This window comes from Microcebus murinus, chromosome 6, assembly GCF_040939455.1.
Source record: "Microcebus murinus isolate Inina chromosome 6, M.murinus_Inina_mat1.0, whole genome shotgun sequence".
Lineage (NCBI taxonomy): Eukaryota > Metazoa > Chordata > Mammalia > Primates > Cheirogaleidae > Microcebus > Microcebus murinus.
Genome location: NC_134109.1, coordinates 3,709,479 through 3,735,926, shown reverse-complemented (window position 1 = coordinate 3,735,926; position 26,448 = coordinate 3,709,479). Strand labels below are relative to the sequence as shown.

The following is a 26,448-nucleotide window of genomic DNA, read 5'->3' as shown; positions in this document are numbered from 1 at the left end:
GTTCTGCTTTTGTGAGTTCTGGTCTAGAATTCTCCTGCTCTGGTGAACTTCTCACTGGCTCATCTTTCCTAGGGAACTCATCACCGCAACGCTGTGAGGCCCCATGGCATCCTGCTGCTCAAGGCAGGGAGCCCCGAGTCAGGCCAGGGGCCCACTGGGAGGTGGGTATGGTGGGTCCTAGAAATGCACCTTTTAAGGCCAGGTGCGGTGGCTCATGCCTGTAATCCTAGCACTCTGGGAGGCCGAGGCGGGAGGATCGCTTAAGGTCAGGAGTTTGAAACCAGCCTGAGTAAGAGTGAGACCCCGTCTCTACTATAAATAGAAAGACATTAATTGGCCAACTAATATATATAGAAAAAATTAGCCGGGCATGGTGGCGCATGCCTGTAGTCCCAGCTACTCGGGAGGCTGAGGCAGGAGGATCGCTTGAGCCCAGGAGTTGGAGGTTGCTGTGAGCTAGGCTGTTGCCACGGCACTCTAGCCCAGGCAACAGAGTGAGATTCTGGAGTCACCCCAACTGGCCATTCCTGGAAGGAAGAGAGGGAGTGGAGTGTCCTGATGCCTGGGGGAAGGATGTCCTGGGCAGAGGGAACGGCGTGTGCAAAGGCCCTGAGGAGGGAGTCAGCTGGGTCTGCCGAGGCTCCTTGGAGGCCACTGTGGCTAGAGCAGGTGACTGAGGGGGAATCATAGGACCTAAGGTGACCACCACGGCCCACTTGGTCCGTCCTGGGGACTCAGCCACTGGGAGCATTTCAGAGAAAGCTGCTCTTTGAGAATAGCGGTGACGTGGCCATAGCTGCCTTGGGCCATGGGCCTTGTGCTACGGGCTCTCAGATCTCCATCCCATGGTTTCTCATGTGTCTTTTTCTCTCCATGAGCGTTGAAATGGATTTTTAAAAAACTAATAGCCATGTCTCTATGGAATTTGGAGTTGAAATTGCGAAAACCTAACATGTAGCCATTTAAAAACCAGGTCAGACCAGGTTTGGTGGCTCACGCCTGTAATCCTAGCACTCTGGGAGGCCGAGGTGGGTGGATCGTTTGAGCTCAGGAGTTTGAGACCAGCCTGATCAAGAGTGAGACCCTGTGTCTACTAAACAAATAGAAAGAAATTAGCTGAACAACTAATATATATACACACACACACACACACACACACACACACACACACACACACATATATACATGTGTGTGAATAAAAAAAATTAGCCGGGCATGGTGGCGCATGCCTGTAGTCCCAGCTACTTGGGAGGCTGAGGCAGCAGGATTGCTTGAGCCCAGGAGTTTGAGGTTGCTGTGAGCTAGGCCGATGCCATGGCACTCACTCTAGCCTGGGCAATAGGGTGAGACTCTGTCTCAAAATAAATAAATAAATAAATAAAATAAAAAGATAAAAAGCAGATCAATACAGCCTTTCTACGGAGCATCCACCATCATGTACTGTGGCAGCCATGGTAGAGTGATGCTCCACTCTCCTTCATCTGATTTGAGGGTAGAGGTGCCTAATGGCTTTCCAGTGGAGGAGTCCCAGATGTGGGGCACTGGGTCAAGAAAAGCCAGGCACAGTAGCTTATGCCTGTAGTCACAACACTTTGGGAAGCTGAGGATGGAGGATTACTTGAGCCATGAGTTTGTGACCAACCTGGGCAACATAGCAAGACATCTCTTAAAAAACAAAAAAACAAACAAAAGAAAACAACAAAAAAGGAGAGATTCACCTCCTTTTCGTTGTTGGTTTTTGTTTTTGTTTTAGAAACTCATGTTTATTTTCCATCAACCTTATTTCCATTTTTAAGAGTTTGTAGAAGAACTTCAGACCACTCAGTGGTTGTTCCCACCCATTCAGTGGCCTGAGCAGCGGGAGCTGCAGACCAGTCTTCCGTGGCAGGCCGGGCGCTCCAGTCTTCAGTGGGGAACTGCCGAATAGGCACAGAGGGCAGCTGCACGCCGTCAGACCAGTCTGCAGCCTCGGGCTGAGGAGCAGTAAACTCAGGAGCTGGAGCTGTCCATTCACCCTGAAACTCCTCTTTGGTCACAGCTTTCTCGGCGGCAGCTTGCTCTTCCTTCTCAATCTCTTCAGGATCTCTGTAGAAGTGGAGATCAGGCATAACCTCCCACGGGTGTTCACCGGAGATGGTGCCACGCATGCGGAGAACTTTCCAGGCCAGCACCCACCACGTCAGACCCACAGAGTGAGCCCCCTTGTTGTTGCACGGGATGGCAGTGTCCACGTAACGCAGAGGAGAATCTGTGTTACACAGAACAGTGGTGGGCAGGTTAACATAAGACGCCTCTGTGAGAGGCCGGCGGTCAGCCCTGGGGTCAGGAACCACCAGAAGACGCGGCTCCCGGAACGCTGCCTGGATCTGGCCAGTGAAGGTTCCAGGAGTGCAGCGGCCAGCAATAGGAGTGGCTCCAGTGGCAGCAGCAAACTTCAGCACAGCTCGCTGGCCAGTGTTCCTGGAGGATGTGGCACTGACATCAGCAGGGTTTTCAATGGCAACAATGGCACGAGCTGCCAACAGAAGCTTCTCCCGGGTCCTCTTCAGATTTATGATGTAGATGCCATCAGTTTTCCTTTTCTAGATATACTGTTCCATTTGGAAGTCAAGGTTGGTGCCACCTAAGTGGGCTCCTGCTGCAAGGAATTTGAGGACATCCTCCTCCTTCATTTGCAGGACATCAAGGGCTCCGGACATCGTGAAAGTTTCCCTTTAAGTTATGACGGGAATCCAGAACAACGCCGTATGAGCCCCTTCCATGGGTAGCGTGGAAAAGCTGTTGTTGGTTTTTTTATTTCTTGTTTTTCAAGACAGAGTCTCCTTCTGGTGCTGGTGCTGGAGTGCAATGACATTATCATAGCTCATAGCAGCCTCAAACTCCTAGGTTCAAGTGATCCTCCTGCCTCAACCTCCCAAGCAGTGGGGACTGTAGGCATGCACCAGCAAGCCCAGCTAATTTTTCTATTTTTTTTTTTTCTGTAGGGATGGGGTCTCACTATGTTGCCCAGACTGGTCTCAAACTCCTGGCCTCAAGTGATCCTCCCACCTTGGCCTCCCAAAGTGCTAGGATTACAAGTGTGAGCCACTGTGCCCGGCCTCAACTCCTTTTGAACCCTCCAGATGTGTGTGTTATCAGTTGCTGGCTCACGCCCGTGTGTGGATTTGTACTTGCACCAACTCCCGCTTGCCTGAGCCAAGTGTCAACTGTGGTCTCTGTTCACCACACAAGATAATGTCCTATCGTTCTTCGTTTTCACCTGGTGTTCAACATATGTTTATTGGCTGGAAAAAACATAACATAAGAGAAGCTCAAACATAAGGTTAGTTTTGATAGAATGCGAGCTATCAATCAAACTCTACAGTGGCCCTCCACCTCAGAGTAAAACCGAAGTCCTGTCCCTGACCCAGAAGGTTCTCTAGCTCCTCCCACTCCTGCCCTCTGTCCGTCCCCTGTGACTCTCTCCCTGCCCACGGGCCCTGGCCACACCAGCCTCCCTGACCGCTCACTGACCTCATGGCCATTGCCTAAGCTGTGTTATCTGGTGGTGGGGTCCCAGGCGCCCTCCCTCCAGGGCTGCATTCAAATGGCTCCATACTGCAGCCCCGCCCCGCCCGCAGGGCCTCGGCTGGCTGTTCCCCCTTCCCTGCCTTTGCTTTCGCCACAGCTCTGGTCAGTTTATTTTCCGGGTAAGCGACAAAAGGCCAGCCACTTACTTACCTGTTTGTGTGCTAGCTGAGAGCCGGTGGGGGTGGTGCTCGGCCAGCAGGTCTTGACTGAAGGAACTCAGGGACAGGCAGAGGCGGGAGAAGTCGCTTCCTTCCTTCTGGCACCTGGTAACATCTCACGCTTGTGTCTCACGCTTGTCGGCGCGGCCTTGAGAGGTGAGGAAGGGCACGACGTCTGCCTCGATTCACAGTGAGATGCTCACCGCAGTGCTGATGAGTTAGGACAGTTCTTACACTTTTCCAACTTTTCATCTCATTAACCCAAGACTTAAATTGGGCCCAGTAATTTCTCCCTCCTCATTTCCTCCTCACTGCCAACCGCTGGCTTCCCTTCGCCCAGTGGAGCGACGCCGAGGCCGGGCTGACTGCTGGTGCTGGAGGGGGACACGGGGGCTATTCGGGGCCCGCAGGCTGGGGAGAAGGTCACTGACAGCGGTGCAAGCCTCTGAATGGGATTTTAAGGAAGACAGGAGGCGTTCACAGTCGGTTTCTTGAGTTTCGCCATATAGTGTTTGGTTCCCGTCCTCTTCCCTGTCTCCCGTGATGTCTGCAGCAGCAGGCCTCATTTTCTTGGGAACGTTATGGAGTCGACTCTATTTTCAGAAAGTGTTAAAGGTCCAGGTGGGTGTGGAGTCAAAGTTGCCTGTGGGAGGCCAGTGACACCCAAGACACACGTTCTCCTGAAAGATTTCCAGAAAGTACCAGAGATGTATGCACATATGTGCATGTGTGCACACAAATCCCAGAATAGGTTCTCCAAAATGAGGCTACCTTTGTCTGCCTGAATAGCCCACAGAAAATGAGAGGAAATTGGAACGGGTTTTTTGGTTTTTTTTTTTTTTTTTTTTTTTTTGCTAGAGTGCAATGGCATCATCGTAGCTCACTGCAACCTCCACTTCCTGGGCTCAAGTGATCCTCCTGCCTCAGCCTCCTGTGTAGCTGGCACTATAGGTTCATGCCACCATGCCAGCTAATTTTTCTATTTTTTGTAGAGATGGGGTCTTGCTTTTGTTCAGGCTGTTCTCAAACTCTCCTGGCCTCAAGCAATCCAACTCTCCTTGGCCTCCCAGAGTGCTAGGGTTATGAGCCTGAGCCACTGCACCAGCCTGGGGACTTTTTTTTTTTTTTTTTGAGACAGTCTCACTCTGTTGCCTGGGCTAGAGTGCTATGGTGTCAGCCTAGCTCACAGCAACCTCAAACTCCTGGGCTCAAGCATCTTTCTGCCTCAGCCTCCCGAGTGGCTGGGACTACAGGCATGCACCACCATGCCCGGTGAATTTTTTCTATATATTTTAGTTTTCCAGCTAATTTCTTTCTATTTTTAGTAGAGATGGGATCTTGCTCTTGCTCAGACTGGTCTCGAACTCCTGAGCTCAAATGATCCACCTGCCTCGGCCTCCCAGAGTGCTAGGCTTACAGGCATGAGCCACCACACCTGGTCACGGGGACTGTTTTTTTTTGTTTTTTTTTTGAGACAGAGTCTCACTTTGTTGTCCAGGCTAGAGTGAGTGCCGTGGCGTCAGCCTAGCTCACAGCAACCTCAAACTCCTGGGCTCGAGCGATCCTCTTGCCTCAGCCTCCCGAGTAGCTGGGACTACAGGCATGCGCCACCATGCCCGGCTAATTTTTTTTTTTTTTTATATATATATCAGTTGGCCAATTAATTTCTATTTATAGTAGAGACGGGGTCTCGCTCTTGCTCAGGCTGGTTTTGAACTCCTGACCTTGAGCAATCCGCCCGCCTCGGCCTCCCAAGAGCTAGGATTACAGGCGTGAGCCACAGCGCCCGGCCACGGGGACTGTTTTTATGTGGCTAGTTCCCCAAGGCTCTCACCTTCCCTCTCATCTTCTTATGCTTGCACACCCCACCACTGCACGCCCACCTTAGGCCTGCTCCACCTCTCCATTACCCTTTCCTCTGCATTGTTTTCAACCGTCCCTGTCCAGAGAAGGGTCACGGAGTGGGACGGAGAGGGGTGCTTCACGACCACCCCAACCCTCTGAACCCCTTCCTCTGAACTAGTGTTTTTGAACTTCAGTTCATGAATCAACAGCAAGTTTAGAGGGTCATGACAAGCATTAAAAAATTAAGTAGCACAGAAAATATCAGAGAACGTCACATGTTTGAGAGTATTATGTGTGTATGTGCACATATGTGTTATATATAACTGGGTGGTGATATAAAATGTGTTCTAAAGGTTTGGAAGCCACTTATCTGAACAATTAGTGTAACTCTGTGATTTTGCCACATGTCAAGGTCCTTCCTGAAGCATATTTAATACAGTTTAGTGAGAGAAGTTGCCAGCACACTTCAGCTCAAGTTAGACCCATAGGGGCCAGTATTTTTTATGTGGGGAGGTGTCGCTGGAGACACAGGTCATCGTATCTGGGGAGAAGCCCGATGAAACCCCTGTCATAGGCCTGACGCCTCCTGACATTCTATGATGAATACTTTTCCCCCCTCTCTGAAAAGCAGACAGCATTGGCTTTCTGAGCCGTCGAGCTTACGTGAGTCACTCTGACATCTGCACGCGCTTTTCCCAAAAATGCAGCAAACAGATCATGTAAGCCTACATAAATGCCTGTGAGAAATGTCTTTGTCCAGAAGGAGCATCAGCTTGCCGTTCCACGTTGCCATAGGGATCAGAGATCTGAGGAGAGAGCGGTCATTGGCTGTCCTTGCTGCCTATCACCGCTGCCGCGGCTGCAACCGCACAGGCCAGACGCCCCCTGCCCCAAAGCAGTTGCCTGTTTGGGGTAAACTTTGTGCTGTCCCCCTTCAATCCGCCAAGGCAGGGGCTCCATGGCTCAGACAGCTGGAGAAAGAGACCGAGGGGGAGGAGGAGGAGGGCAAGGGAAGGAGCGGTCCCACCAGCAGAGGGCTGGCCCCAGTTGTCCCGACTCTGCTCCTCGATGCCACCTTCCTTCCGTAGCTTTGGTGGAGCATAAAGGAGCCAGAGAAAACCCCCGACCAGGCCTTGCACCTTCCTCCTTGTGGCTCATTTTAAAAGAGCCAAGGCCGGGCGCGGTGGCTCACGCCTGTAATCCTAACACTCTGGGAGGCCGAGGTGGGCGGATTGCTCAAGGTCAGGAGTTCAAAACCAGCCTGAGCAAGAGCAAGACCCCGTCTCTACTATAAATAGAAAGAAATTAATCGGCCAACTAATGTATATATGTAAAATTAGCCGGGCATGGTGGCGCATGCCTGTAGTCCCAGCTACTCGGGAGGCTGAGGCAGGAGGATTGCTTGAGCCCAGGAGTTTGAGGTTGCTTTGAGCTAGGCCGATGCCACGGCACTCACTCTAGCCTGGGCAACAGAGCGAGACTCTGTCTGAAAAAAAAAAAGAGGCAAAACCAGCCCAGCCTAGGAAGAGGAGTCTTCCCTAATCCCAGCAAAGTCTTAAACAGATCTTTTGTAATATGCAGGGTAGGTGGGAGCGGGCACCTGCACCGGGGGCCAGGCCTGCGGCCCAGAGGCCAGGGGCAGGGGCAGGGGCAGGGGCAGGGGCCTTGAGCCTGGGCAGGGGACATGGTGGGGACCCAGAGCCTCCGTCTCAACTTCCGGCAGGCGGGAAAGGACACCAAGGCTCTGAAGGGGAACCCACCATGAGGGGAAGGGGTTCAACCCAGAGTGCAGGGGTCTGTGTGCGCATGCTGGCGGGGCTGGCCTGTCACCCTGGCGTGGTGGCCTTGGGAACCCTCCCAGGTCTGAACGGTGCCCTTGTGGAGCAGGTGCGGGGTGTCACGGTGGCTTGGCTGAGTGCGGTTAGCAAGGCCCTGCTGCCATGGCTGTAGAACAAGCAAGCACCTGTGGGGCTCATGGAGTCAGAGACTATCTGGGGTTCTGGAACATTCCATGGGGGAAGCTGTGGAGGGAGGGAGATGCTGGACTTCCTGCCTCCACTCACGAGTCTCTGGAGAATACAAGAAGGAGGACTGGTTTCAGCTGGTCACACTGGTCTCAGGGACTTTTTTTTTTTTTTGTAGAGTCTCACTCTGTCGCCCTCATTAGGGTGCCGTCAGCCTGGCTCACAGCAACCTCAAGGGGCCCAAGCGATCCTCCTGCCTCAGCCTCCAGAGTAGCTGAGACTGCAGACTCGGGCCACCACTGCCAGACTTAATTTTTTCTCTTTTTAGTAGAGACGGGGGTCTAGCTCTTGCTCAGGCTGGTTTCGAACTCCTGACCTCAAGCCATCCTCCAGCCTCAGCCTCCCAGAGTGCCAGGATTACAGGTGTGAGGGATCTTTATGCTTATCCTTGAGAAGTGAAAAATGAAAAGTCCACTCTGCGCCTCTCCTCTGACTCGAGGACAGGCGGATGGTGTCCCTCCTCCATTCGACCCCCGCCTCGCCAGGCCCAGCCGGGCTGGGTGACACCTTGGGGGACCTCAGGGAATCACTGGTGACTTCGGGGAGAAGGCCGAAGCCATGGGAGAAATGGGTGCCCCGGGCCGCGTAGGCTGCACCTGCCTGGGGTGGAGGGAGGTGCGGGGCGCAGGGACAGCCAGGCCAGCCGGGCCTTGGGGGCTGGCGGCATCGGCCGCCCTGTGCCCGCCTGCCCGAGACCCAACTCCTAGGAGTGGGAGGAGCCCGGGGGGGGGGGGAAAGGAAACCGGAGCCCAGCGAATGCTCAGCCATCCCTCCCCGTCCACAAAACAGAGCAGGGGCCCAGATGGCTCGAGTCACCTCCAGCCCCACCCACTGCCCGTGTGGGGGAGACCGGGGTGTGTGCGTGCGCACGTGTGCGGGGCGTGTCCGTGGCAGGGTGGGAGACTGTGTCGACCGCCGCGTCTGAGGGTGTCGGCGCAGGCGACCCCGGGTCCGCGTGCCGAGTGTGTGCGAGCGCGCCTGCGAGCGGGTGCCGTGTGAGGGCGCGTGCGAGCACCAGTGGCGAGCACGGCCGCCCCCGGCCCCGCCGCGAGGACCCCGCACCCTGCGGCCCCACGCGGCCTGCGTGGCTGCCTGACCCGGAAAGGCGGGCGCGCGGGGGCGCGCGGCGGCGGGGGCTGCGCGGAGCGAGGGAGGCCCGCGGGGCGCGCGGCGGGGCTGAGGGGGCGGGGGCGCGGGCGTCGCTAAGGCAGGGGCGGGCGGGCGCCCGCGCGAGGGCCCTTAGCAACGGGCGGCGGTCGCGCGCGGGCCGCGGGGGCGCGCGGGCCCTGCGGGCGCGTGGGGCCGGCGGCGCTCGCGGGCTCCTGCCGCTCCCACGCGCGCGGGCGGCGGGCGGCGGGGGCGGGGCGGGCGAGCGCGCCGGGGATTTCCAGCGGCGAGAGGAAGTGCCTGCGAGAGGGTGCGTGAGGGCGCGAGAGAGCGCGGCGCGGCCGCCGCGTGCGCGAGCCGGGTTGCAGCCCAGCCGGGACTTTCCAGCCGGCGGCGCGGCGGCGGCCGCCGGCCCTTCCCCGCCCCCCGACATGGGGCTGCCCGGGGAGCAGGACGCTGCGGACCGCGGCGGAGGACGCGCCTGGCGCCCCTGAGCCGGCCGAGCGGCGCGGACCGCGAGGTGAGGGGCCGCGGCGGGCAGGGCGCGGGCGGGCGGGCCGGGGGCCGCAGGGGCGGGCGGGCCCGGGCGCGCGGCCCGCTCCGTCCCGGCGCCTCCATCCCGCGCCCTGGGCGGCGGGCCCGGGGCGGCGCAGGCCCGGCCGGTCCTGGCGGCGAGTGCGGGTGCGGCGCCAGCCTGGCTCTCCGCCCCAGCCGGGCTGCCTCCCGCCCCCCCAGCGCCTCAACTTCGGAAAACTTTGTCCCGGAGGCTCGGCTCCGGGCGGAGGGGGTCGGGCCGCAGCTTTTCAGGAAACGCGGCGCGCAGGCCTCTTTACGAACGTGACCCCCGCGGGTGTTGAGAAATCAGCATCTCCCGCGAGGCCGGTGTGTTTTTACGCGAGGAGAGACGAGCCGATTCGGGCTGCCTGCATAGACGAACGTGCTCGCCCTGGGTTAGTTTAGGTGGGGTTTTTTAAAACCATTATTTAAAAGTTTATACTGAGTCATTCCTCTGCAGATGAACCTCTGACTGATTCATAATCGGAGAGCTGCAGTGGCCTCGAAGGCAGGCGGGCACTGGGATCCGGTTTTGGCAAAATGCACATATTCTGCCTCCGATTAATACTAAAGGTCAGAATGGGCTCCCCGAGGTGCAGATAATTAAAATGATCCCTGCCACGGTGTTTACATTTTCATCTTTAGGCGCCAGGCTGTTGCTCACGTATGTTTTGTCATGTTTCCACTCTGTCACCCCCGTTTGGGGACGTCGTTTTAATATTTGGGCCTTTAGAGAGAATTCTGTGTGGAAAATTCTTTACCTTTAATTTGAAACAGAAACAAAATGGAAATGGATGAAGTGGTGTGGACGTGCTTTGAAATGTAAGAAGGCTTCACATAGTGGTCCGTTGTAGGAAACAGTTTTATTTCATATTTTTTGTACTAAGCTCTGAATCAGTTTTCAGAATGAGATGTGTGTGTGTTTACATATTTATTTCTGTGGAGTCATAGAGGCTATATTGAGGACCGTTGTGGCCGCTTCTTAATTTACATTCACAGCATACAACTGAAGAGGAGCCATAATTTTTTTTACCCTGGCATTTGCTGTGAATACACACTGGCGAAGCCTTTGGAAATGTTTTCGGTTATGTCGTACGTGCCTATAAAATCCTTATTTTGAGAAATGACTAGGTGGACTATCAGTTGGTCTTAAAATCTTCTCATGTCTTTGACATCTTTGAAAATGGCCTGTTAAAAGACTGCATCATTTGTACGATGTCTGGCAAATAGTGTACAGCGTTCTTTTTTCAAGTGAGAGGAAATGTTTACCTTTTCACCATGTTGTGACAATATAAATATTAAGAATTAGTCTAAAGATGAAAATTCTTTGGCCAAAACAAAAATAAGCCTTATCAGTATGAAAACTGGAAAATATCATCTGGAACTGGAAATCCCTGTGAGTAGGTGTTCATGGTGGAATCCCTGACAGACCTTGGATTCCAGCATCACTAGTTAATATCAGACCTGATCATGGATAAGGTCTAAGATGTAAGGTGTCTCACCCAGACGCCATCTGTTCCAGCTGTCACAATGCAGAAGCCAGAAAAGCAAAGAGAGCTGGCCAGGGAGAATTCCAGCCTTTTTTTTTTTTTTTCTTGAGACATTCCTGTGAATTTTTCTGTTAGGGGGAAGGAAGACCAATTATTTTCCTTGGATGCTTTTTGGAATTAATAAGGTGGTCTCAGTGAGAAGGCTGTAAAGACATTCCATTAGAAATAGGCAATAGCAGTGGCCAGTTGTTTCTGTTAATACCATCAAAATGTCCCTTTTCTTGATTGTGTCTTGAAGAAAGTCATTTATTTAACTGAAACATCTGAGCTGCTGCTTATTGTTTTTCCCTGTTTAGGATTTAGATTCTCTAAACACTCCCACTAGAATACCTTTAATTTTTTCACTGTTAAGATCTAGAAAGACCTTTCTGGGGTATTGTCAGGATAGATGAGAATGATTTATCATTCCCTTAAAATCCTTTTTTATGATGTTAAAGCCGTACTTCAAGAAAGATAAAACTGTCACTGTGGCGTTGTAAGTCTGAGCTAGCTCAAGCAAACAAAGGAAATTGCATTAAATTTGCCCATCTCTATTTTCTCTTCTTCATATAGCAAGACTTTCCAAACAACAAGTGATCTGATCTATCAAATATTATGCAATACCTGGATTTCCTTGCAATGGTCAGTTTAAGAAATGTTAAGTTAGCAAGGAGATGTTTCATGACCAAGGACCTCAGCGTAGATTCCACAAAGTCAGAACCCCTTGTATGTTTCTTTGCCAGTGTTCACAGAGGAAGAAAAATTATTTGGTGGTTTTTTTTTTGGGTGGGGTGTAATAATAACTGACTTCAGATACAGAGAGAAACTGGGAAGAGAACTACAGAGTGAGAAAGAAGGAGGTAAGGCCAGAGGATTGGAAGGCCACCAGAGAGAGGCAGCCGAGGCCTGAATGTGGTGATAATGTTTAGATATGCTTTGAGCAGAAGGAATGAAGCCAGAGTGAGAGAGGCCCAGATGCCCTGTGGGCGGTAGAGAGAGGAATGGATATAGGTGCTGTGTAGTTTGCACCATAGCAGCAGGCTTTGGGTCCCAAAGGAGCTAATAGAAATAGAATAAAATTCAATTTTAAACAGAAAAGAAAAAAAATGTAAGAAAATTTTCTATGTGCTTGTGTACTGTCTGTTATTCATAATTAAATATACAAAAGGACTTTCTCATTTTAGAAAGCCTTTATTGACTGTCTAAGTTCTGTACAACACTATTCCAGGAAACGGGGGGAGGTGGAGACAGACCAACCTAGGAAGGAGAAGATGAGATTTCTATCATCAAGCATAAACCTTTTTTTGGTGAAACTTCATTGGCCTGTGCAGACAACATGGGGTAAGCTGGCAGTTAGTGGGATGTCATAAATGCAGGTAGGTGCCTATTGGTTTCTGTCAACTCCAGGAATCAAGTTGGAATTCTTGCTGTATTCTGTGCTCTTTGAGATAAGTGGATTATTAACTGGGACTTGGGAGTGTTTTTCTCATTTAATTAATACTCAATTAATGTTCCCTGAATTCCCATGATGTTCTAGTTATGGTGTTAGGGTGAATGAGACATAGTACCCACCTGTTAGGGTATGACATGCAGGAATATGGGACGTCTTGGCCCCTGTGCACCGCGAGAGGAGTTGCCAAAAACCAACACATATTTGACTGAGAAACACCAGGACAGGAGCTTGTGGCAGGAACAGTAAGGAAAATGAAAATGCAGCGTCCTGCCCTCTGGGAGCTGACTGCTCCACTGAGAATAAAGCTTCACCAGATAGAAACTAGAAAGTCATAAAGTATAGGATGAAGTGAATCAGTGGATTGTGTAGAAGATTGGAAGTATGGTGGGAGTTAGTAACGGAAAGGAAAGCTCTTGGCTGGCTGGGGTAGTCAGGGGAAGGCTTCTGGAAAGTGGCGTCAAGTTGAGCCCCAGCATCAAGAAGGCTCCTGGTACAAGGGGACCATCCGGACCCTCTTCTAGGGCCCTGAGAGTGGTAATGAAAGGATCTCCCCCCTTCCCACTTTGTTTTGGTAAGATGTGACCCGACAGTTTGCTGTCCTTTTGCCCATTGCCAGTAGATGTGGTGCTGGCCATGCTTCTGCTCAGTGGGCTTCCGGTTGGGAAGTTGCAGGTGCTGTCCTCTGGCTCTTTCCCCGGGCCCTTTTGTGACTGGGAGCTCAAGTGGGTTGGGCAGTCTGCTGCTGTGCTGGCCATGGTCTTTGGAGGGGAACAGAGAAGTGGACCCTAACCTTGGCAGCAACACACTGCTGTCCCTACTGTTTCTTGCTGTAGGTAGAAAGTCTCAAAAAGTGGTGGTGGGGAGAGGGGTGTAAATGTTAAAAAGCCCCTTTACCCAAACCTACTGCTCTGTCATCCATGCTGAAATGACCTAAATTCCTACATTTCATTTCATGATTCACTTTTTTTCTAGAATTTGTTTCATGCTGATTTGACCATTTAAAAAAAATTTAAAATGGAGGTTGTTTATTAACTTCTCCTGAGGCCATCAGGATTTGCTGCTCTGATAGTCTCATTTCCTTTCCAGTTGAAACACTGATTCTGTTGCAGAACCCAAAAGCATATTTATTAGAAACTTGATTTCTTTTTTTTTGAGACAGAGTCTCGCTTTGTTGCCCAGGCTAGAGTGAGTGCCGTGGCATCAGCCTAGCTCACAGCAACCTCAAACTCCTGGGCTCAAGCAATCCTCCTGCCTCAGCCTCCCGAGTAGCTGGGACTACAGGCACGCGCCACCATGCCCGGCTAATTTTATATATATATATTAGTTGGCCAATTAATTTCTTTCTATTTTTTTTATAGTAGAGACAGAGTCTCGCTCAGGCTGGTTTTGAACTCCTGACCTTGAGCAATCTGCCCGCCTCGGCCTCCCAGAGTGCTAGGATTACAAGCGTGAGCCACCACGCCCGGCCGAAACTTGATTTCGGAAAGACAAATTGATTAACCAAGTAGGATAATACAATCTTTCTTCTTTTTTTTTTTGAGACAGTCTCACTTTGTTGCCTAGGCTAGAGTGAGTGCCGTGGTGTCAGCCTAGCTTACAGCAACTCCTGGGCTCAAGCGATCAAACTCCTGGGCTCAAGCGATCCTCCTGCCTCAGCCTCCCAAGTAGCTGGGACTACAGGCATGCACCACCATGCCTGGCTAATTTTTTCTTTTTCTTTTTTTCAGCAAAGTTTTTGGACTGAATAATTTTTTCTATATATATATATTAGTTGGCCAATTAATTTCTTTCTATTTATAGTAGAGACGGGGTCTCGCTCTTGCTCAGGCTGGTTTCAAACTCCTGACCTCAAGCAATCCGCCCGCCTCGGCCTCCCAGAGCGCTAGGATTACAGGCGTGAGCCACCGTGCCCGGCCGATAATACAATCTTTAGGAAAACAGTAGCATCACAGTGGTGGAATGTGCGTCTGCAAGAGTCATGATAATTGCATTGAAGGTTTTTGGAGATTAGCTTTGTTTTCTGGAAGGTTTATGCCTGCATAATGGGTAAAGTAATGAGGTACTTTTTAGGCCCCCCCCCAAGGGCAGGTACATGGTAGGCTCTTGGTCATGGTGTCCAGATTCTGCAAGTTTGGGAGACTAAAAGGGTGTGACAGATGCCCTACAGTGGTTCCTGTAGTTTGGAATATATGTTGACAATTGGATGTGCCTTGCGCTATGCTCCTGGAGGTCAGGGTTCTCCTCTCCTATTGTTCTGGCACTGCTTGGCTCTGGAGTTTGTTGCATTAGGGGAGTTTTGTGATGGGAAACTTCATTTAACATGTAACTTTGTTGGGTGCTTTTAATGACTTAAAAGCTAGAATAACAGGGAAACTGGTTTTCTTGAGCGCTTCCTTGTCCAGTAATGCTCAGAAGTTATAACTTTATGCTGCAAATTAAATTCTCTCTATTTTGGATTAATATAGTCTACTGTTTGAAACCTTATTATAGGGTAAATTAAGTGTTTAGTTTTCAAAAGGCTTTTCTGTATGACTTTCTCCTTAGTGGGAGTGGCGGCAAACCCATTACATTTTATCTTAAAATTTAATGTTGTATTCAGTAATATTTCTAATCATTTTAATATAAACCCACTTTGTCCCCAGAATCTTTTAGTATAGTTGATTCTGTATTATGTTTATTATTGGCTCCCCTAGGATCCCCAGGGGATCCCCTGGAATGTCACCATATACTCCTGGGGCTCTCTTCCCCTTGAGATAGCTTGAGAAGCATGGCATAGTAGAGGGCACCATCTTTTTTTTTTTTTGAGACAGAGTCTCACTTTGTTGCCTAGGCTAGAGTGAGTGCCGTGGCGTCAGCCTAGCTCACAGCAACCTCAAACTCCTGGGCTCAAGCGATCCTTCTGTCTCAGCCTCCCAAGTAGCTGGGACTACAGGCATGCGCCACCATGCCCGGCTAATTTTTTCTATATATATTAGTTGGCCAATTAGTTTCTTTCTATTTATAGTAGAGACGGGGTCTCGCTCTTGCTCAGGCTGGTTTCGAACTCCTGACCTCGAGCAATCCGCCCGCCTCAGCCTCCCAGAGAGCTAGGATTACAGGCGTGAGCCACCGCGCCCGGCCGAGGGCACCATCTTTGAGGATCTGAATTCTAGTTCTGCCATTTGTACTTAGCAGTGGAATGACCTTGGGCAGGCTGCTTGGCCTCTGAGTTGGTTTCTGCATCTGTATAATGGGGCTAATAGCACCAGGGATATCACTTGTCTATTATGAGTGAGATGGATGATAACGCATTCTACCCATGTTAATTTCATAATAGAAGATTGAGATGTAGTAGAGCAAGAATGTTAAGATCTTAGAATATAAGCATAATATGTCAGATCTTGTTAGTAGGGACTGCAGATATTTTCTAGTTGAATTCTCTCGTTTTATGTGGAAGGCATCTTAGGCTCAGAGTGTTTGGGTAAGTAACTCTCCCAAGTCAAATAATGGCAAAGCAAGGGTTATTCTCTCCGAGTAGGTTTTTTCCTGAAGTTTTCACCTTCTCGAGATTTTTCCCCACGGAAGCTGCTGGACTTCTAATTCCAACTAGGGATAATTGAGAATTATTTAATCACTCACGGTTTTTGAAAACTTACCGTGTGCCAAGGAGCTATGCTAGTTGCTGAAGCTAAAAAGTCAAGTAAGATGCTATCTGATCACTGTTGTCAAGGAGCTTCTGTGTGATGGATGAGCCAGAAGAATGATTTGGTTTTGGCACAGTGTGGTAGGTGCCATGACAATAGACCAGGGGCACTGTGCAGTTTGGACCTGAGGTAGTAGGAGGTGTTTCCCAGGGAGGTAACTCTTAAAGGATGAGCATGAGCAAGCTAGCAGAGGAGGAGAGGAAAAAACATGGCTGATGGAGAGTCACATGTCAGAGGGCCCATGTGTCTGAAGTGGTTCCCTTGTGGCTGTCGTTCAGGGAGAGGGCACTAGAAAAGGGAGTTGGCCACCTCTGTGTGCCACCTTTGTGCCAGCCTATCTGTAGATGTGGGAATTATCCTCATTTTACAGATGAGGAAAAGGAAGAGCAAGAGCAGCAGGCCTGTTGGACTTCAGAGTTCATGTTTTCATCATTGCTCTGTGGTCAGTTTAAGCTGACTTGCAATCCAGTTTTAGGTTTTGTTCAGATTCTAGTCTTTTTGGTTTTGCTTTCATAGTCTAGACTTTGGTTTTGCTGCTGTATAGTGCTTTGCAAAAAAAAAAAAAAAAGTTTTTCCAGTGTGCGTTTTCATGCAGCCTTTCCCTTTCATCCAACATCTGTTTTGCTTCTGTTGGCTTGTTCTCGTCAGCACTACATATTTTAAGTTATTTTCTTATAGCAGCAACATTGCATTCAATATCCTTTAACAAATTCAGTTAGGATGTTCTTTACCCCTGTGGTTCAGATGTTGCTTACATCTTGCTGAGTAGCAGTCCCTAACCTGATTTACTAATATGGTTTTTTCTCCTTTCTCCCTCTTAATTTACATTTAAACCAGTAGTGTAGTAATAACGATAGTATTTAGTCATTATGTCTTTACAGAGTTTTACAAACATTAGCTTGCTAGTGATGAACAAGTCCCCAAGGCCTGGTCACTCTGTAGATAACATAATGGTTACAGCCCAGCACCTATTCATTTTGAATTTAATTATAACTACAGAGAGCTTATGGAAATATAAGTTAAAGGCAAAGAAGCCCTCTCCACAGTTAGCAGGAAAATGATGGTGGATATTTTGGAGAAAATTTTATATGACTCTTCTAGAACCACTGTAAAGTTTTTGAACAAGGAACTTGTAAGTGTCAGTGTCACTGGACTGAGGTGTGGGGGTAGGACTTGTTTGGCCATGTGTACCTGCTCTAGGAAGGTCTGTGAATAATGGGAAATAGCTGGATCCTGAGGCTACTAGGTTAGGTCCTTGGGGTGATAGAGGATTGATTTCTTTGTTCTTGGACAAGTTGGCCCTCTGAGGGCGGAGGCAGTGAAACCTGATGTCTTGGGAGCCTTCCCTGCCCTTTCCAGGTTGAGGGATGTTTGGTGCCTTGTAGATGGGTCTCTAGTATTGAGACAACAAGCACGTTAAGGGTAGGATCCCTTCATTCTTTGTATTTCCACAGTGTGGCCTAAGGTACATACAGGAAAAATTAGACAAGATTATGTGTGGAAGGAATCAGACATGATTTGAGTTCTGGTCCTTTCTTTAACTAACTGTGAGGTTGTTATTTATCTTCTCTGAACCTCAGTTTTCTCATGTATGAAAAGGCAACTGTAGGCCGGGCATGGTGGCTCTCGCCTGTAATTCTAGTACTCTGGGAGGCCGAGGCAGGAGGATCAATCAAGGTCAGGAGTTCGAGACCACCCTGAGCAAGAGCCAGGCCCTGTATCTACTAAAAATACAAAGAAATTAATTGACCAAATAAAAATATATAGAAAAAATTAGCCAGGCATGGTAGCACATGCCTGTAGTCCCAGCTACTCAGGAGGCTGAGGCAGGAGGATTGCTTGAGCCCAGGAGTTTGAGGTTGCTGTGAGTTAGGCTGATGCCACTGCACTCTAACCTGGGCAACAGAGTGAGATGGTCTCAAAATAATATAAAAAAATAAAAAATAAAATAAATGCAACTGTAGAGTTGTGGGGATGAATGGTGATGATGGTTGCACAACATTATGAATGTATTTAATACCACTGAACTGTATACTTAAAAAAATGATTAAGGTGGTATATTTTGTTACATGTATTTTACCATAATAAAAAAGTATTTGGGCCAGGTGCCATGGATCATGCCTGTAATCCCAGCACTTTGAGAGGCCGAGGTGGGAGAATCGCTTGAGGCCAGGAGTTTGAGACAACCCTGGGCAACATAGTGTGGTGCTGCACACCTGTAGTCCTAGGTACTCGGGAGGCTGAGGCAGGAGGATCACTTGAGGCTGCAGTGAGCTATGATCAGGCCACTGTACTCCAAGCCTGGGCAACAGAGTGAGACTCTATCTCTAAAAAAAAAAAAAAAAAGGAATTGTGAGGATTAAAAGTGCTAATATGAGAACCTAGTAGTCAGAACTGATCATTCCTGTCCCCCCTCCTTTCCTGAATGATTCATAAAAGGAATGACTTGTTAGCAATGGCCAATGACAGGCCCCTTTGGGAGTATTGCCTGGCCCTGGAAGAGTATCTTACAAGTGGGGGTAGAAGGATAGTAATGGACTGTAAATCAATAAATAATTTTTATTTCAGCATATTACAGGGTACAAATGTTTAGGTTACATATATTGCCTTTGCCCCACCCGAGTCAGAGCTTCAAGCATGTCCATCCCCAGACAGTGTGCACTATACCCATTAGGTGTGAATATACCCCTCCCCTCCCCCTAATAAATCATTTATAATGGAGTAAAATGTCTGGGAACTAAAATCATAGTATATTTGCATAAGAAGGCGCCTCTACGTTTAGATATGTCCCCCCTTTTATTAAAGAAAACAATTTGTACATATGATGAATTTTGGTAAATTTGAATTCATATTTTAGCACTTAATTTTCTTCCATTATTTAGCAGGAATAATATTCAGTTTATCCAGGTTTGTGTTCAGATTTAATAGCCCATGCTGTCCCTCTCTAGTCTCTTACCTTGCTTTTTTTCTTTGTAGCAGAGAGTGTTTGTCCGTCTCCTTAACCTAGGTACCAGGAGAGTGCCTAGCATATGGTAGGTACTCAAGCATTTGCATAAATACATCAGTAAATTAACAGTCCAACGTTTTCTTTTATTGAGGCAAAATCCACATAACATGTTTTGCAATTTAACATGTTATACAATTTAACCATTTTAAAACATGAAGTTCAGTGGTATTTAGAGTATTCACAATGTTGTGTAACTGCCAGCTCTCTCTAAGTTTCAAAACTTTTTCATTACCTCATACTCATTAAGTAATTGCTCCATTCTCCCCTCTTCCCATCCCCTGTTAACCTCTCATCTGCTTGTGATCTATGAATTTGCCTCTTTCTAGATATGTCATATAAAAGGAATCATATAGTGTGAGACCTTTTGTGTCTAGCTTCTTTTACTTAGCATGATATTTTTGGGGTACACCCAAGTTGTAGCATGAATCAGTGTCTCCCTTTTTATGGCTGAATAAAATTCCATTTTATGTGTGTCATGCACCACAATTTGTTTATACAGTTATCTGTTCATGAGCATTTGGACTGTTTTTACCTTTTGACTATTATAAATAATGCCACTATAAACATTTGTGTATAAGCTTCTGTGTAGATATGTGTATATACCTAGGAGTGGAATCGCTGCTCATATGGTAATTCTGTGTTTAACTTATTCCTACCAACAGTGTTCCAATTTCTGCATGTCTATGCTAACACTTTCTGTTTTTTGGTTTTTGTTTTTTTTTTTTTGAGACAGAGTTACCCAGGTTAGAGTGCTGTGGTGTCAGCCTAGCTCACAGCAACCTAAAACTCCTGGGCTCAAGCAATCCTCCTGCCTCAGCCTCCCGAGTAGCTGGGACTATAGGGATGTGCCACCATGCCCAGCTAATTTTATATATATATTTTTTTATTTGGCCAATTAATTTCTTTGTATTTTTAGTAGATACGGGGCCTGGCTCTTGCTCAGGCTGGTCTCGAACTCCGGAGCTCAAAAAATCCACCCACCTTGGCCTCTGAGAGTGCTAGGATTACAGGCGTGAGCCACCATGCCCAGCCTGTTTTTTTTTATTAAAGCTAATTCTCCTGGGTGGGAAGTGGTATCTCATTGTGGTTTTGATTTGTATTTCCTCAGTGACCAATGATAGTGAATGTCTTTTCATGTGCTTGTTGTGTGTGTGTGTGTGTATAATATATGTATATATTTTTGGAACAATGTCTATTTAAGCCCTTTGCCCATGTTTTAATTGGGTTGTCTTTTTGATGTCGAGTTCTATTTTTTTTTTTTTTTTTTGAGATAGAGTGTCACTTGGTGTTCCTGTGTAGAGTGCAGTGATGTGATTGTAGCTCACCACAAGCTCCAACTCCTGGGTTGTGTGCCTCAGCCTCTTGAGTACCTGGGACTACAGGCACAGGCCACAATACCTGGCTGGGTTTTGTTGTTTTGCTTATTTTATTTTATTTTATTTTATTTTTGTTTTTCTTGTTTCCATTTTGTAGAGATGGGGTCTCACTTTGCTCAGGCTGGTGTTAAAGTCCTGAGCTCCAGCTATCCTCCCACCATAGCCTCCCAGAGAGCTAGGATTATAGGTGTGAGCCACTGTACCCAGCCTGTAAGAGTTCTTTATATAATTCTGCATACTAAACCCTTATTAGATATATGATTTTCAAATGTTTTCTCCCATTCTGTAGGGTTTTTTTTATATATTTTCTTGATAATGTTCTTTGCACAAAAGTTTTTAATTTTGATGACATCCAGTTAAAAGAACAAAAAAGTTGTTGTGCTTTTGGTGTCAAATCTAAGAATGCATGACTAAATTCTAGGACATGCAGATTTATTACTGTGTTTTCTTCTAAGGGTTTTATAGTTTTATTTTTTACATATAGAGATTTGATCAATTTTGAGTTAATTTTTGTATATGGAACACAGTAGGACTCCCACTTCATTTTTTTGTATGTCATTATCCAGTTGTCCCAGCATGACTTACTGTAGAGACCGTTCTTTCCCTATTGAATGGTCTTGGCACCTTTGTTAAAAAAACAATGGGCCAGTCTGGGTGAGTTGGCTAACTCCTGTAATCCTAAAACTTTTGGAGGCTGAAGTGGGAGGATTACTTGCGGCCAGGGGTTTGAGACCAGCCTGAGCAAGAGTGAGACCCGTCTTTACAAAAGATAGAAAATTTAGCCAGGCATCGTGGCACTTGCCTGTAGTCCCAACTACTCGGGAGGCTGAGGCAGGAGGATCACTCCAGCCCAGGAGTTTGAGGTTGTAGTGGTGAGCTGTGATGATGCCACTATACTCCAGCCCTGGGGACAGAGTGATACTCTGACTCCAAAAAAAAAAAAAAATTGGCCATAGATTTTTGCATTATTTCTGGACTCAGAGTTCTATTTCATTTTTCTATATGTCTGTCCTTATGTCAGTACCACACTATTTTAATTGCTGTAGCTTTGTGGTAAGTTTTGAAGTAGTAAGTTTGGGAAGTATGGATCTTCCAACTTTGTTTCTCATTTTAAATATTGTTTTGGCCATTTGGGGCCCATTGCAGTGTCACATGAATTTGAAGGTCACCTTTTCCATTTCTGCAAAAACGGTCATTGGAATTTTAATAATAATTGCATTGAATCTGTAGATTGCTTTGGGGAGTTGCCATCTTAACAATAATAAGCCTTTCAATCCATGAATATGAGGTGTCTTTCCATTTATTTATGTCTTCTTTAATTTCTTCCAACAATATTTTGTAGTTTGAGTGTACAAATCATTTACTTCTTTGTATACATTTGTTTCTATGTGTTGTATTCTTGTGCATTCTATTTTAAGTAACATTGTTTTCTTACCTTTCTTTTTGAATTGTTCATTGCTGGTGTATAGAAACAAAATTGGTATTTGTGTGTTGGTCTTATGGCCTACAAGTTTGCTGAATTTATTTATTACCTCCACTAGTTATTTTGTAAGTTCTATGTGATTTCTTCTTTGTTTTTCTTTTTCTTCTTTTCTTTTTTCTTTTCCTTCCTTTCTCTCCTTTCTTCTGTTTCTTCCCTTTCTTTCCTTTCCTTTTTCTTTAGAGACAGAGTCTCTCTTATTCTGTTGCCAAGGCTGGAGTGCAGTGGGGTGATCATAACTCTCTATAACTTCAAATGCCTGGGTTCAAGTGATCCTCCTGTCTCAGCCACCCAAGTAGCTGGGACTACAGGTGTGCACCACTATGCCTGGTGAATATTTTTTTCTTTTTTGTAGAAATGGGGTGTCACTATGTTGCCCAGGCTGGTCTTAGACTCCTGGGCTCAAGTGTTCCACCCATCTTGGCCTCCCAAAGTGTTGAGATTACAAGCTTGAGCCACCACGCTTGGCCAGGATTTCTTTACACAGAATCATGTCATCTGCAAATAGAAATAGTTTAATACTTCTTTCCAATTTGGATGCCTTTTATTTCTTTTTCTTTCTTTCTTTTTTTTTTTTTTTTTTGAGACAGAGTCTCACTCTGTTGCTCAGGCTAGAGTGCCGTGACATCAGCACTCTGGCTCATAGCAACCTCAAACTCTTGGGCTCAAGCAATCCTCCTGCCTCAGCCTCCCGAGTAGCTGGGACTACAGGCATGTGCCACCATGCCCAGCTAATTTTTTCTATTTATATATATATATTTAGTTGGCCAATTAATTTCTTTCTATTTTAAGTAGAGATGGGGTCTTGCTCTTGCTCAGGCTGGTCTCGGACTCCTGAACTTTAGCTCTCCTCCCACCTCGGCCTCCCAGAGTGCTAGGATTATAGGTATGAGCCACCCCACCTGGCCTTTTATTTCTTTTTCTTGCCTGATTTCTCTGCTTAGGGCATCTACTATTGAATAGCAGTGGTGAAAATGAGCATGGTCATATTGTTCCTGATCATAGGGGAAGCTTTCAGTCTTCACCATTGATTATTTTGGTTTTTTTTTTTTTTTTTTGAGACAGAGTCTCACTTTGTTACCCAGGCTAGAGTGAGTGCCGTGGCATTAGCCTAGCTCACAGCAACCTCAAACTCCTGGGCTCAAGAGATCCTCCTGCCTCAGCCTCCCAAGTAGCTGGGACTACAGGCATGCGCCACCACGCCTGGCTAATTTTTTTCTATATATATTAGTTGGCCAATTAATTTCTTTCTATTTTTTATAGTAGAGATGGGGTCTCGCTCTTGCTCAGGCTGGTTTCGAACTCCTGACCTCGAGCAAGCCTGACCTCGAGCAATCCGCTGGCCTCGGCCTCCCAGAGTGCTAGGATTACAGGGGTGAGCCACCGCGCCCGGCCTTCACCATTGATTATCAAGTTAGCTGTGGGTTGGGTTTTTTTGTTTGCTTGTTTTTTTATAAGTGGCCTTTTTTTTCTTTTTCGGGGGAGGTTTGTGAGGACAGGTGCTCAGTTTCCTTGTTTGTTTTTGTTGAGACAGAGTCTCACTCTGCTGCCCTAGGTAGAGTGCAGTGGTGCCATTGTAGCTCACTGCAACCTCTAAATCCTGGGCTTTAAGTAATCCTTCTGCCTCCACCTCCTTGGGTAGCTGGGACTACAGGCACATGCACTGCAACCCTGGGCTGGTTTTGTTTGTTTGTTTTTTAAATTTCTTTTTGTTAGAGACAGGGGTCTCACTGTTGCTCAGGCTAGTCTCAAAGTCCTGAGCTCAAGCAATCCTCCTGCCTCGGCCTACCAGAGTGCTAGGTTTACAGGCCTGAGCCACCTATAAATGGCCTTTGTCATTTTAAGGAAGTTCCCTTTTATTCCTAGTTTGCTGAGTGTTTTTTATCATGAAAGATTGTTGAATTTTGTCAAATGCTTTTTGTACATCTTCTGAGATGATGGTGTGGGTTTTTTTCTTTTGTTTTATTAGTGTGGTATATTATATTGATTGATTTTTTTTTTGCATGTTGAATCGTATTGGCATTCCTGAGATAAATCTTACTTTGTCATGTTATATAATCCTTTTAAGGTGTTGTTAGATTCAGTTTGCCACTATTTTTGTAGAGGATTTTTGTGTCTATGTTCATAAGGAATATTGGTCTATAGTTTTCTTTTCTTGTGGTATCTTTGGCTTTGGTATCAGCATGCCAACCATATTTTGACTGTACATTGTGCTTCAGAATTTTGAAACCTGCCCTCCCCTAACTTGGAGCATATAGGAAATTATAGGAGGGTGTCAAAGCAGATAGGAGAATCCTTTGATGATGATCATACCATGTACCTTCCCACTTCTCAACGCATACACACTCATGCTGTAGTATTAGCTCTAAGGCATAGGAGGTTGCCCCAGTGGCTCACAGCTGGGGAAAATCATGGCTGATACTATTACCAGAACCCTGTATCCACCAGTAGAGAACCAGGAAAGGGAACTCTATTCCTGATGCTAGGGCAGAAAAGAGATTTGCATCTTTCATTTCCTGAAAAAGCCACAGATTGTTCTGGATAATAATTACTGAGTAACAAACCACCTTAAACAGTAGTGACTTAAAACAGTAATCTATTACATTTCATGGTTCTGTGGCTGATCAGGCAGGGCTCAGCTGGGTGATTCTTCTGCTCCCTGTGGCATTGACTGAGGTTAGTCACTGGTATTCTTATGGTGGCTGATGTGGTCTTAAGTGTTGAAGACGGCTGTGCTCACATGCTTGGATGATCAGAAGGCCAGGGTCAGTGGCTTCTCCCTCTCTATGTAGACTCAGGGCCTTTGCAGATGGCCTGTCTGCTAAGGTGGTTGGAATTCTTACATGGCAGCACAGGACTCCTAGAGTGAGTGTTCTAGGTAAGGATGTGAAAATTGCCAGTCTCTTAAGCCTGGGCTTGGAAATCAGTGTAGCATTATTCCTGTCATGTTCTATTGGTCACAAAAGCCACAGAGCCCTCCTAGATTTAAGCAAAGGGCACATGGACCCTACTTCTTGATGATAGGAGGGTCAAAGAATTTGTGACCATCTTTACACATGGTGGTTAGATTCTGTAGGGCTCTTAGTAGTATATGTCAGATACACTTCTGAAAAGTGTTATGGGCTAAAATAGAAACCCCTGCTGTTGTATGTTACCCAGTTTTCTGTGAGGAAGTGCATTCTGTGTTCTGAATCAAGAATTCATGAATATCAAGTTAACTGGAGTTAGTGAAAAAAAAAAAAGACTAAAAAAAAAAGAATTCATGAATAGACTTTTGAAATATACCCATTTGTAAAATGGTAGCTGTCTGTGTAAAGTATGTCATATACTTACTCAGCAACCATAACCTATTTGTCCAGAGTTTTTCAAGTACAACTTCAGGTCCATAAGTTTTCCCTTCCTATTCTTTTTTTTTTTTTTTTTGGAGACAAGAGTCTCACTCTGTTGCCCTGGCTTGAGTGTAGTGGTGTCATTGCAGCTCACTGCAGCCTACACAACTCCTGGGCTCATGCCTCAGCCTTCTGAGCAGTTGGGACTATAGGTGTACACCACCACGCCTGGCTAATTTTTTTCCTCTTAGTAGAGATGGGTTCTTGGGGTCTCGCTCTTGCTCAGGCTGATCTTGAACTCCTGACTTCAAGCAATCCTCCCACCTTGGCCTCCCAGACTGCTGGGATTACAGATGTGAGCCACCACACCCAGCCCTCCCTCCCTATTTTAAAAATTATTTGAAACTTTATTTTCATTTGGAAGAGTACTGTGAAATTTCTGTATTTCTCTCTGTTCTTAAAAAAATAACTTCATTGAGAAAATATTAGGAAGCCTACATACCCTAAATTTCCTTTTCTTCACTCTAGATGGTACGAGTAAATCCCCTGGAGACTTACTAGAATAAAGTTATGGCTGTTTAAGTCTAAAAGTATGGGATAATTTGACAGCATGTGCAGAGGTGTGTATGCATTACCTTTAACATAGAAATCTCATTTTCTTTGAACCTTGCCTTTCTCAGCCTGTCTTAACTGATTGTTGCAACATTACTTGAGAGGGAGTACATGTGAGGAGGTCACAGAGGAGTGAGGGAACAGATTTAAATATGAAACAAGAAATCTGTGTCTTTGGCTGCAGTAGAGCCACAGTGTATTGGAATTAATGAGGGGAGGATCTGTGTCTGCCTGTGTTCCAGGGGTGCCCTTTGCTTGCACCTGCATAGAGAGCCCCACCATCTCTGGCTGGGAAGCCACCCAGTCCTGTGTTTTCCAGCTATACCCTGCCTTTGTTCCCACATAAGTCACTCCTGGGTATTTGATCCTCTGTGTAAAGTAGGCAGGAATGGGGAGGGTGCGCTACTTTAAGTGGTTGATACACCAGAATGACATCGAATGACTGACTAATGCATGGAATTGCAGGGGTTCCTGGGCTCTCCTGCTCCCCTCCTGTGATTCCTGAGGTAAAGAACTTCTGGGGTCTGTGGTCTGAGGCCTCTTGCAGCAGTAAAGTTTATATATATATATATATATATATATATATATATATATATATATATATATGTATGTGTGTGTGTATCTATACACACACGTTTTTTGAAAAGGGGTGCTTGTTCCTCATTCTGTCCTTTTTTTTTTTGAATCCCTAAGATTTTCTGGCCTTTGATAAATCATAAC

At 47.0% G+C, this 26,448-nt stretch overlaps 1 protein-coding gene and 1 pseudogene across 5 annotated transcripts in view; one reads left to right on the top strand and one right to left on the bottom strand.

The window, feature by feature from the left end:
* Window positions 1–1,763: 1,763 nt before the first annotated feature.
* On the bottom strand, window positions 1,764–2,748 carry LOC105861056 (small ribosomal subunit protein uS2-like; annotated as a pseudogene).
* Window positions 2,749–8,987: 6,239 nt separating this feature from the next.
* TRAF3 (TNF receptor associated factor 3) overlaps window positions 8,988–26,448 on the top strand; it is a 118,115-nt gene continuing 100,654 nt past the window's right edge. For all 5 annotated transcript variants that reach the window (XM_076003696.1, XM_076003698.1, XM_076003699.1 and 2 more), the window contains exon 1: window positions 8,988–9,224. The gene's annotated coding sequence lies outside the window, so the exon portion shown is untranslated. The remainder of the gene's footprint in view (window positions 9,225–26,448) is intronic.